At 31.8% G+C, this 12,772-nt stretch overlaps 1 protein-coding gene across 4 annotated transcripts in view; it reads left to right on the top strand.

Moving 5' to 3' along the window:
• The window catches only part of LOC130451864 (plexin-A4), a 262,174-nt gene that overhangs the window by 127,972 nt on the left and 121,430 nt on the right, over window positions 1-12,772 (top strand). Inside the window, exon 1 of one of the 4 annotated variants that reach the window (XM_056791219.1) lies at window positions 11,615-11,972. The exons of the other annotated variants lie outside the window; for them this stretch is intronic. The gene's annotated coding sequence lies outside the window, so the exon portion shown is untranslated. Of the gene's footprint in view, window positions 1-11,614; window positions 11,973-12,772 lie in introns of those variants that run through there. 4 annotated transcript variants of the gene reach the window in all.

Genomic DNA, 12,772 nt, shown 5'->3' with positions numbered 1-12,772 from the left:
CCCTTCCGTCTATTCAATCAGTTAAAACCATTAGTATCGACCAACCAATGTTTCAAAACATACTTGACATCTTTCAAACTCTTTTTGCTCATGAAATGCTATTTGGCTCATATCGTACACTGGAATTACTGGAAACGAGTTTGCAGATAACATTAGAAACCTCTAACAACCCAAATCCTAGTCCAGTTTGGGAATGAATCAGAAACTTAACTTCAAATACCCCATCAAAAATCCTTTGCGTGATCTATGGAACAACAATAGCACAGCACAATACATCATCCAACCCTCTACCTTTCATTTATCCGTTAATTTAGTAGGAAAGAAGCTGTGGCAATAAGAAGCATTCGTATCAGCTACAAAACTTACAGACTCTTATTTGATTTTTTCAGAGATTTGTCTTGTGTACCATAATTATCTTGCTATTATGACCGTCAATTTCGAGAATGCTTTAGAGTTTCTCAACACTACCAACTTCTACCAAAAAATGTAATAAAATACTATTATTTATTGTGACAGTATTATACTAGGTCAACATATATTGTAATTTTTGTATTTTATGCGTTGAATAGGGAAAAAACTTTGTACTCTGCGTCCAACTGTGTCCAAATCAGATCTAGGGGTCAATCGGCCACATGTGCGCATTATCGTCAAAATGTTGCTTTTACTCAGCATTATACGCCTTTTATTTTGAACAACAAGGCGGAATATCCTCTTACAATGTTTATTTAAAGTTGACTTGGGCGACGTTGTCATTCCATAGACTGTTGTTTTGATGGTGTAAAATAGGCTATACATGTTTTATTGTCAATCTGTTTTAAAAATAATTGCCATCTTTGTCTGGCCGTCAAAGTAAAGTGAAAGCATTAACCGAAGACTTAGTGAAAACAATTTTCAATTGATTTCCAACAAATCGTTAGAAGTGCATGCGCGGAACACGATCACAACGATGCAGGCGCAGAATTTCAAATGGAAAATTACATTCCATTGACAACTAAAATTGTTTATAAAACAGTCTCCATATTTAGAAGATTTGAAGGGATGAATAGAACATCATATAAAATATCTTTTACTTGATCAAAATAAGACTCAACTCCGATTGATATTTCTATGAAATAATTTAGCTGTGTAGGTCCATAATAACTTTGTTCCTCCAGTTTCTAATTTTTAGTGCATTCATCATCTCGTCCATGTACCTATCTTTCTTCCTTCTCCAGTTCTACTTCATATCATCTTTTTAGGTACTCTTTCCTTATTCATTCGTTCTATATAACCACTATCCATTTGCGCACCTATTAAATTGGGTTGAACCGTTTTGAGGTTTTTGTTTATTCATTACAATTGTTGTTAAAAATCATTATTAATTCCACTAAATGTTTTTCACGGTATATTGATTAGCATTTTCTCCTATTGTCACTATCGTTTGACATGAAGCCCTGTTATAAGTACAAATATAAATACGTAAATAATACAGACAACGAATTGGGTCGCAATGGACAGCAATTTTTGAAGCATCTCAAAGAGAAAGCATCAAATAATTTTTTAAAAAATAGTTGCAGACGAAAATCACGAAATTATATTTTGAAGTGACAGAGATTTGCTGCAAACTATTATCAACAAAATACCTGTATTATTATAATGATAATTGAATGTTTCACAAAGACGTTGTACATTATTTAGACGACCCAACAATTCAAACTATTGAAAACGAGTGTTACAAATAGGCTTTATTCTTTGATTTTCAATGTGATAGTTTCATCAGTGACAACTACAAATTTAATTTTCATTTTGTTAATTACGTAAATAGGTGTACCATAAGTTTCCAGCGGCTATATAGTAGAAGCCAAACCAGACTTTTACGTACAATGTGATATCACGTTTCACCGATTCCATTCTCCGGATTTAATATAATTGGATGTACTGTTTGGGGTATGATGAAACTATGGATTTTTCGAGATAACTCTCCATCAACAATTCAGTATTTAAAAGAGAGAAAATTACCGAAGCGATACTAGAAATACAGCTTCTTTATTCGGATATATCAGAAATGTACAAAAACGGTGATTTATTCATTCTTTTGACAATTTAAAGAATATAAGTGATTAGTAACATACTCAACCATATCGTTGGAGACTAGCTATTTCATTACAAGTGATGTTCACATAGTCCGTCATATAGGGTTAAATTAAGTTGTAATGAGAGAAAATAAGCTGAAAACTCTTATAAACCAGCATCATAAAACCCCTTGTCTGCGTCTCAAGATATTCCGAGTCAAAGGGCACAAGATCAGTTCATTTTCTTATACATTTAACCGTTTTTCAGATATAGGATGGAGAATGCTCAATACTGGACATTAATTTATTTATTTCTCCTTTTAATTTAACCTACTCAAGCAGGGATGGATCATTTTGGCGCGATCACTTTTAACTTTAGTTGGTCTTAATGACATAGGCACAAACGACTTGGGTCAGTTCGACGGGGATATCAGAAAAATATAAGATTATACAAGAACACAATTGATAACTGACAAATTTAAATTTCGAAAGTTAATTGAGTACTGAAAATAGATTAAGATATTTCAAAATTTCAATTATAATTATTGTAATTACAGTTTTTTCTAGTGAATTCAATCGACTTCACACAAAAGCTGGTGTACGTTTACATTTATTTTTATACATGTTAATGAATTAGTAGTATATTAATGTCTCCACAGGAATGTGGATACTATTTTATTCTATATAAGTTTGAATATGTACAGCTTCCAAAACATTTAATAATTTATAGATATACAATTGTGATTTGAAGCTGCTATAATAGGATTCAAGAACTTTACTAATTCAAATGAAACCGACAGCGCATTATTTCAATTTGGCTCGACTGCTTTTTGTTGGATAGCCATTTTGCAAACAGAATGTAACATTACGCCAACACTCCCAATTACATTTTCTGACGCGCGTTTCGATAACTTATCATCTTCAGAGACTGAAGGTGAATCTATTAACTTGACTTACCTTTTTTTTACTAACTTTTCCCACCAATAAACATCCTCCCACGAAATTTAATTCCAGAGGGGGATATAAGGAATTGGGCCTTTGTCCCTATTTAAGCCTTTTTTACATTTAGCAATTTCAATGCTTTCAAATGCATCCAACAATTTATTATTGGATACAATTTTTATCAATTTCACATTATTAATATTTATGTCATGATTATGAGTGGCAGCGTGATCGGCAATACTCGAATTTTCGGTTTATTGGTCAAAAAATTTAGTATGAAACAGAAATGCAAGTTAATAGGTTTTAATTTACATTCAGTATCTGAAGACGATAAGTTGGTTATCGAAACGCGCGTCAGAAAATGTAATCACGAACGGTTCCAAAAATTCCACCTTACCTAACTTTTGAATCTATTCATTCCGGTGACTACCTCCAGGACATGAATGTTGATGTTTTTAAAGAACGGGTCGAACAAGTTATTAGTCGAGACTTTTAGGACAATTTCCCACAACTAAGTGGTTAAAAAAATATTAAAATTAGCTAAATTCAAAGAATAATAAGTACTGCAACTGTTAATTTTCAGATTGCAATTAGGATTTGGATTTGTAAGAAGTAGCACTACTGAGTTTTTATATTAAAATTATTATTTTACCTCTATAACCAGTATGACACAATGTTCTTTATACCTTGTGGAAAAATGGAACATTTTAGAAAAAATTACACTTTCTTACCTTCAGCTCTTTGGAAGTTATAAGCAGGTTAATGAGGTGAAAATTTAAGTATACACCCGATATATTCATTATATTTATATATGTGAAATGGTTCAAATATTTATAAGTTTTTATTCTTTATTGCCGTCCCACTACGTTACTCCACTGCCCAAAATTCTACTGAATTACAATGCCACATTTTTATCAGTAGACGTTCATGATTTAACAAAATAGAAATGAAATAGGAACAGATTGAGGATTTCATAGGATCAAGACAGTTCAAAGTTAAATTAGTGATGAATTTTTTCTGTATTTAACTATGTTTATGGAAGTAGGAAAACAGATTTTTTGCTACAATAACCTTGTTCGGTACGTTATTTTTCTCGTGTTATGCTGTAAAACAAAATGTGTATGCAAAAACACTCTTATGCTTGAGACTAGAAATACGTTATTAAGCTGAATTAGTTAACACAATAGGCGTAAAACCGCCCCTTTAATATTATGTTGATAAACACCACTAAATGTTTGTAAAGAAACGTTCCCAATGAAAATGTTTTGTTTGGGAGACAGTTTAATGGAAAGTTCCACAGGGCGTTTGTCTAATTGCAAATTGTAATCCTTTAAGTAGTATGCACTGTTTAATGGATATTTCAAAAAGTTTATCTTGACCTAAACTTACACAGGTATACATACCACCCTGGGTAAATATGGTTAATCCATATGCTTTAATTTTTCGACTTTAAAGAGATAGGCTACAATATTTTAGATTAAGAAATTCGAAAATATCACCATCATTAAACTTTGTTCTGATAGTTGCTTTGTTTAGTATTTAGTGTGATACATTCGAAAAATTTTGTACAAAATACAAATGTATATGGTTTACTATACGTACATTGGGAAAATAAATAAATGCCTTATTACAAAAATCAATAAATACACAAGATCATAGATTAAAGAATCCATAGATATACACTATTATCGGGGAGTTGTTCAACACGTTGTTTGGTAAAAAAATTAATCCAAGAATGTCTAGTTTGTTCTTTATTTGTTATATTTAGCGGCCCTTTCTCTGGCTTCAGTGGTGCCACTTTTTACTTTTTTATATTATTTTTAAGACTTAAAACTTTATTTTACAATTATATTTTAGAGTTTCCCATTTAGCAACTATGCAACATTAAACTAATTTTAACGCCATGTCAGCTTCACACTTGAATAGCATTAAATTATCAATCCCTTGATCAGGCATCTATAATAATTTTTAATGGACTAAAACTCCTAAAATGTTTGATGTAAATTATTTTTAAATTACTTATATATACAGATAATAGTTCTCAAAAAAAATTACGTCACCATTAAATAAAACCTCTAATTCACAGAGAGACCTTTTGGGCCAAAAAAACGTGAATCAGAAACTACTTATAGTCCAGATTATTTTTAAGATCTCATTCTTCTCTAAGCTCTTGAAAAGCCAAATGCCTTTTTGAAAGAATGAGTTTGTACATTTTCATCTGTTTTTGACGTCGAGAGACGTCCCGACCGGTTTTCGTCCGGTACCGACTCATTTATTTATATTTTATTTTAGACCTTCAGTCAGATCTCAACTCCCGTTTTTTTACATTCAGCTTCCTCATTATACGAGGGCTATTCAGAAAGTCCAAAATTAATAAAAAGTAAACCGGAAACAGATTGAGGTTCTTGTTATTTCTTCGTCATAGAATTTTCTCGCATTCGATATCTGCCATTCAGTTACTGGTATCGTCCTGCTCTCTTAAAGTCTCCGCGCAAAATTACAGATTTTATTGTTGCACCACGTTCGAAAATCAGAAGTCCACTTGCATATCCCTAAAGACAGATCTCTTAACTTTCCATGCGGATGTATCAAATCATTTTCTTGGTTTATTGTGGAAACTTTTATGTCTATAGGACTGTAATTTTTTCTCGCAATTGACCTATATCTCGTTAGCAGTTACGATTCGATTCAATAGTAAATCACCATATCGGTTCTAGACCAGGAATGTTATATATGCTTATATATGAACAATTTTGGGATAGCGTAGTTTTTCCTTGACAATTTCAAAAAGGAAACTCTGATATATTGTGAAAAGCAAAAGCTATGTTATAAAACGACGATTTTTACTAATATTTGAAGTGATTACAATTTTTCAATTTTTATACATTATGTTGTTTTATGTACCCTTTTCGGAAATTTTTCATATACTTCATTTTTTTGGGACTCAAAAATGGTATTAAAGCGCGCCCCTAGCAACAGATGGGATTTTCAATTGCGGGGCCCATTTGTTTACTCTGTAGAGGGCCGCATATGTAGATATTGTCTTATTATTTATCTTGGTTTGTTTGATATTTTCATTCTTTATGTATTTTATATATTTATCTTCATTTAATCATACATTAGTGCATTTATGTAGATTGGTATCTGTCTCTGGTATCCTATGTGTGCTTTCTCCTCCCCTTCTTTTTTTACTTCTTTAGCTATTTCCTTCATGGTTAAAAGCAATAATAACGGATTTTAAACGCCTCACTCCTCAGTCAGTTACAAAACTCCCTATAATCTTCCCGCTAACTCGTACCACATTCTCTGTTGTCTCGTATAGATTCTGAACTGTGTTTACAATTATTGCTTCCTAACATTTTATTCCTCATTTATTTCCATAATTTCCCCCTGTTCATACTATCTAAGGCTACCTCTAAATCAACTGCTGCAACATAAATCCCATTGTCTGTGTGTGTTATTTTTTTCTCTCATTTGTTTCAAAGTGAATATGCAATATTACCTTGATCTATTGCATCTGAATGTTGCCTGTGTATTATTTAATGTGTTGTCTATTTCCTGTCTTAGTTTTATATCTTCAAAATCAGATAACAATTGTGGTCCACTAATTTTCAATTGATATCCCTCAAATATATCTACACGAATTGTCATAGATTCACCCACAATTTCTACTTCTTCGCTAACATTTCCCCAGCTGTCTATCGTATCTTCTAATTTCACCAGTTGATACCCTCCTGAATTATCGCATGATTTCACAATTCTCGTTTGATTAACAATTGTATCGTGTGTTGATTTTATCATTTCTCTTCTCTTCCAACGATATCAGTCAGTTCTAAAGTTCGTAGTCATAGTTACTTTTCATGCTCTTACCATCTTCTTTTTAAAATTTGCTATCAATTTTATGAAATATTACCCTCGTATTCGTGAAACATTGTTCATATGCTAACTTGTGTTGATTATATTCCTTAATTTCAAGGAAAACGCGTAGGATCATAGCAAGTTATGTATACCGCTGACATTTAACGGGGATACGCTACCTTGAAACAATGAAATTCTTTCTTACGAAAACGAGAAATTTCGGTTAGACGGTTGTTAGTTGAATAACCAACTTCCTTCCACACAATTATTTTATGAAATGCGATAAATATTTATACATCGTGATGCTAAATAACGTTGGATTAGATAACAAGATTCTTTTAGTATACATAATTGGATCAAATAAATATCTGAAATATTTTGAATGTTATATTTCAAGTCACGTGCAGAATTAAAGTCCTAATTTTCTATTCACAAGCAATACCGTTACTAGTACGTAGACGATATGTACGAGGTATAGTTATAAAATAACGACGGAATAATTCTACCGTCATGATGGTTCAGACATTTGTTCAAGTACAATATTATAAATTTAAATACGCATTTGAGTAGCGAACAAATACTTTCAGATTTTTTCAACACACTTTGATTAGTTTCACTTGTATGTATTTAACTGACTTATTCTGCCAATTCTGCCGTATTTTGATCTAATTCAACGACTTAATTCAAACCTTGCACATTTATTAAATACTAACGACAATGCAATGATTCGATCAAAATATCTGATTACCCCGATTAGATTAGCCAGGATTCATAAATTTCTTTTTGTATCCTTTGCATGAGAGTGCATGGAAGTAAGAAAGATAGAGCTAGTAGTCAAAATACGTAAGCATTCAATAATCCCAGATTTACAAAATCGAGATGCGACCATCAACACATCTTGCATATTAAAATGGGTTCAAAATAGCAAATTGATCTAAAAAGCAAAAATAAAATATAATTCTAAAACACTGAAAAACACGTTTATAAAGTTAGTTATAGTAAAAAGTGAATTATAGTTCAAAAAAACTAAAAAATCACTTTAAGCAATAGTCAAACTAAAAAGTCAACAATAATTTTTGGGGTGAGGATAAAATTACTGATGAGATAGTTAATGTCACTATTACAAAAGTATGGAGTGCGATTTATAATATTTTCTCCAACTTTCGGGAAGACCTAGTTAGACCTACTTTTTACGGCCATTAACTCCAGAATCAAAAGCTGGCTGGCTGGCTGGTCATAATTAAGAAAGAGTTTTCTATTGAGAATTCTGAATCTTTTCTTTTAATTCCATTCAAAATAGAGGTCAAGAAGTCTTGGAACAAATTTTAACCAATGGTCACACTTGTTAACATATTTTAGATGGATCAGGGTCTCGAATAGTCCATCTTAATGTACAAAAAATTGTATCCGCTTTTGGCAAAATCCTCAAATCATCAAAGAGTTTGATTTTTTGTAACCATTTTTTCTGAACTTGAAACCCAACTTAATCTTAATGCGTTATTATAATTCACTAAAGCGGCTATAATAGCATGCTGATGAGCTGGACCGGGCTCAACCGCTTTTCTGAACAGTAGTATAGGACAAACTTTTTGAAAAATATGAGATCTGATAGTCATCAGATACCAAATAAAGAAACAGAATAACGCCAAAAAACAATAACAGGTTTTGTAAATTTTCTAAGAAACACCTCAACGTTTTTTTTAAACAATGATATCGCGTCAATTGATTCCTGATTACTTGTGAAAGCTTGTGTCTGCTTTCATGTCTTTCTTTCAAAAATTTTAGTTTTTGCTTTTTTAACTTGGCAATCCTTTTTACTTGTTTGTCTGAAGTAGATATTTTTTCTTTATCTAATGTTGTATAAGGTCCTGGTCCTAACCTAACCTAACCATATCTAATTCTAAAGGTCTCTGCGAATTATCGTTAGCTTCTGGAAATGTTTCATGATGTCAATTAATTTTTCCGTATCTTCGTCAGAAAATGACCTAATTTTTAAATTTTTTACATGATTTTCGAGCGAGACATGCGACACAATTTGTGCAGGTTGGAGACCGTCTAGGGTCTCTGCCTGTTGCATAAGTCTCGCAGTCTGACTACCTCTCATACAAAGCCTAAGGACAAGAGTTTTCGTCTCCCGTATTGGTCTCCAGTCTATGTCGCGGCGTGAACCAAGACCTTTATATCTAGTTTGACATTAATTTTCCATTTCATATTGGAAATAAAACTAATAATAATTAATGAATTGCAAAAGACAATAAAAAGATTAATGAACAGTCAATTTAGCAAGGCTTCGTAGATTATTGTCAGAAGTAAGTAATCATTAACACAATGTAATTTATTTTCAGCTATCTAGTCTTGCAATATCGACAGTTTTCATTAAGCTGAATCACAAGTTCACTTCTATTAAGTACATATATCATTTTTTTAAATCAACGTGACGTATCCATTATTGTGCGAAACAGAAAGAAACAGAAAATTGGAACAACCAACGTATTCAATAAAAAACATTCAAATGCATTGATACTTACGAAGTCTGGTGTTTCCGGGGTATTGAAAAATTTTGATGCAGAAGACAATTTCTAGAGTTGTAGCATTCAGTCCACGATATCAGTGAAAAAATTCACGAAAAAGTATGAATTCACACAAATAAATTAAATCCGTATTTTACTAGAAATGTAGTGTTTTCAGATGATGCCACATTTTGTCTAGATGGTACCGTTAACACTATTCTTACCGACATTTCCGTATACATTTCCTTACCTTTCCGTATACCTTACTATAATCAAACAAACGATCAGAATTTCGCAAAATTGTACATAATGGAAAAAAAAATTATAATCAGAAATCTTTTGCTTGCTGTTGTTCTATATACGGAGGCAGGTTCTATTACCAATTAAAATAAAAATGTTTGACTTGTTATCTTTTTGCCTGTAGTTTTTTTTATATTAGATCCATGCAGCTAAGTCCAAGCTATATATAATATTTGCAATGGGGCTATCTTCCAGACTTTAATTTTACATATTTGGTCTGTTACATCTACGCTAAATTAAATGCTATTGTATAAGCTAATTTTCTATGGTATATGGCTATTATTTCGTTAGGTATCCGCGGAATCATATATTGAGCTGAGAATCAGAACTTTTTCGTTTGGCTTAGCTTTGCAAAGCATAATGTGCAATTATCCGAACGGTATAATTCTGTTTAAAAGCATGTAGTTTATTTTGCTAAGAGTTTTTTCGCAAGAGAAATGCTTGCGAAAAAATTGTCGATAATTACATATCTTTCACATCCCGTATAGGTTGGAGGACAATGACATTGATAATCCAAATTTTCTTAATAGTGTAGTATTTTCAGGGGATCGGAAAAATTCCCACACCCAGTGCCTCCAAAAAATAACCGTTAACCGACCAGACTGTAGAACTTCGAAGATGATCGAAAACATTTCCTGTAAGAAATAGCTTTGGTTTAATATTCTCTTTAGTTAACGCTAAAATTAAGTTTATTTCTATTTCTATTAAGTTTCTCCTTTTTTCTGATGTGACCCCTAATTAAATTATTTTTCTAAAGCATAAAAACAATCAAATAGTGTAAAAAAACCGAGCTTCCTATTTAAAAAAAGATTCATAACTTTGAAGTTTTATTTTTTGACTTATGTGAAATGTCGCGGAATAAAATGAACTGGTTTTACATTTTCTTTAGTGATAGACATATTCATAGATAAAATTAAGATAATATTCCAGGTACAAGAATCTTCTAGTGCAGAATATATTGTTCAATGTATTGCCTACATTTTGAGGCATCTCGTTCTGAATTCAAAATGTTTCTTTAAGTTTACGTAATAACAATTAGATTCATTTTGAATGATCCACCAAATTTTCTTATGACAAACCACGTGTATCTTGAGATCTCATCACGTGCATGTTGAAAACTTTTGAGTTCTACTTTTGACGTTTACTAATTTGGAGTAGAGAAAGTTATTGACTAAATATGATATAAGATGTTTTTACAAATAATTTCTTCACTCCTGAAACAAGAGATATATTAGTAGATTTTTTTGCAGCTCCTCGATTTGGATACCTTGCTTCACGTAAAGTAATAACAACAAAAAGGTATATTTGATAGTTTCCTGACAATCACAGTCTTCAACAACTTCCTTCGTAGGTAGTAACATCAATTACCTAACGCTTCAAGAATAATAGTAAATAGGGACGGTATATCTCGATGCTTAACAATTAGGATTTGAATTGTTTGAGTAAAATTAGAGAAAAGCTAACTAGCCATATGTGAAATTGACGTTCTGTACGAATATTTGGTTTCATACAAATAGTTAACTTTTGTGAAAATTAAACAAAGTTTTTTATCCTGGAGATGGCTGTTTAATTAGTTTTGTGGGATTTTGTATAAAGAAGAGTTTAATACTGAAACATTTTTTTTAAATGAGAAAAATTTGTTATTTAACAATCAATTGTTAATATTGTTTTATTGTTTCGCTATTATTTGGTTGTCATACGTTTTCTTTAAATCAATACAACTGGAAACTCTTGAAAATCAATTTTTAATAATTTAAAGAAAATCAATAATTGAAAAATTTAATGCAAAAATCACTTAATCAGTTCATAGTCGCTCCCATTCATAAAAAGGTTAATGTCCACACAAAATGTCAACCTAACCTCGTCTTATTTACGTTCAGAGAAGTAACAAAAATTCCAGCCCAACTAGAATTTCTACGAGCGTTTAGCAGCCTGCCGATAGCGGTACGGTACCAGTATCTCACGGACGGTCGTGGAAGGATGTTGCAAGATTGTGTGTACAAATTTGTGTTGAGTTGCGCGCAGACGATTCTGTTTTACCCACTGTTCATTTATTCGGAGTAAGACTTCTTTCGTTCAATGTTCGATCGCCTCTCGAGAACAGCGTTGCCGGTTGGAACGAAAAGAACATAACTGAAACTCGAAAAGCAGGGGATTCGTTAAAAAAAGGTTTTGATTGTGTAAAAAATTATGTGCTTTCGCATGTGTTGTGTATCAATAGGTTTTACTGCGTTGCTGATGAGCTCGTTGATGTGTGAAGTGATTACAAACTAAATAAAATAGTAGGATTTACAGTAAATAAAACCAGCAGGTAGATACATATCATTGGAATTTTAAATTTCGGTACTTACGCTTTAAATTCCTATTACATTATGCTAAAAAACCGAGTTTATAATTCAAATACACCTTTACTGTTGCATATGATTCAAAATTTTGGTGGTGTATTTTCATAAAATGCTGTTATTTTTTAGGTCTCTATTAATAACTGTAAAATTTGAGAAATAAGTCATGTTATTATACCAAAGACACAAAACAATATACTGGGTATTTTGAAGCTTAATATATAGGGTTTATTTATTACGCTTTAACTGTACTTCAAGTGTTGACAAAAAGTTTGATATGTTGAGTGGCCCAACCAATTCACAAATTTATGTAATATTTCTATTGCCTGATGCTGAAGTCAGAAAAATATTTAATTCATAAATCATAACATGACTTGGGTACATGAAAATGTGATGGAATGTGTATCTATGCATGAATTAATAGTATCACATTGTAGTAGAATAATTTTTTTCTACTATTTACCTTGGAATGAATAATTTTATATACCATTTAACTCATATATTTGCATAATTCTATACTTTCCACGACCAGATGATATACAAGCAAAGCTTTCAAACGAACATCTGTCCGGGAACCATAAAGGACTAGTATTATAAACTCTCCTTAATTGTTTCCGGTTGTATCCAGGATCTGTAATGAATAAAACGAAAGTGCTGCTTGTGTCGATAATGAAGCAGTAATAGTGATAGGGAGAAATATAAGAACTATACCGAGACAGCAACTAGTGTTTCATCATTAATCAGATTTGGTCTTGTAAGTATTCATACA

The sequence above is a fragment of the Diorhabda sublineata genome, chromosome X, assembly GCF_026230105.1.
Source record: "Diorhabda sublineata isolate icDioSubl1.1 chromosome X, icDioSubl1.1, whole genome shotgun sequence".
NCBI classification, from domain to species: Eukaryota; Metazoa; Arthropoda; class Insecta; order Coleoptera; family Chrysomelidae; genus Diorhabda; species Diorhabda sublineata.
The sequence above is the reverse complement of the archived record's forward strand: the minus strand, read 5'-3'. Positions and strand labels throughout refer to the sequence as shown.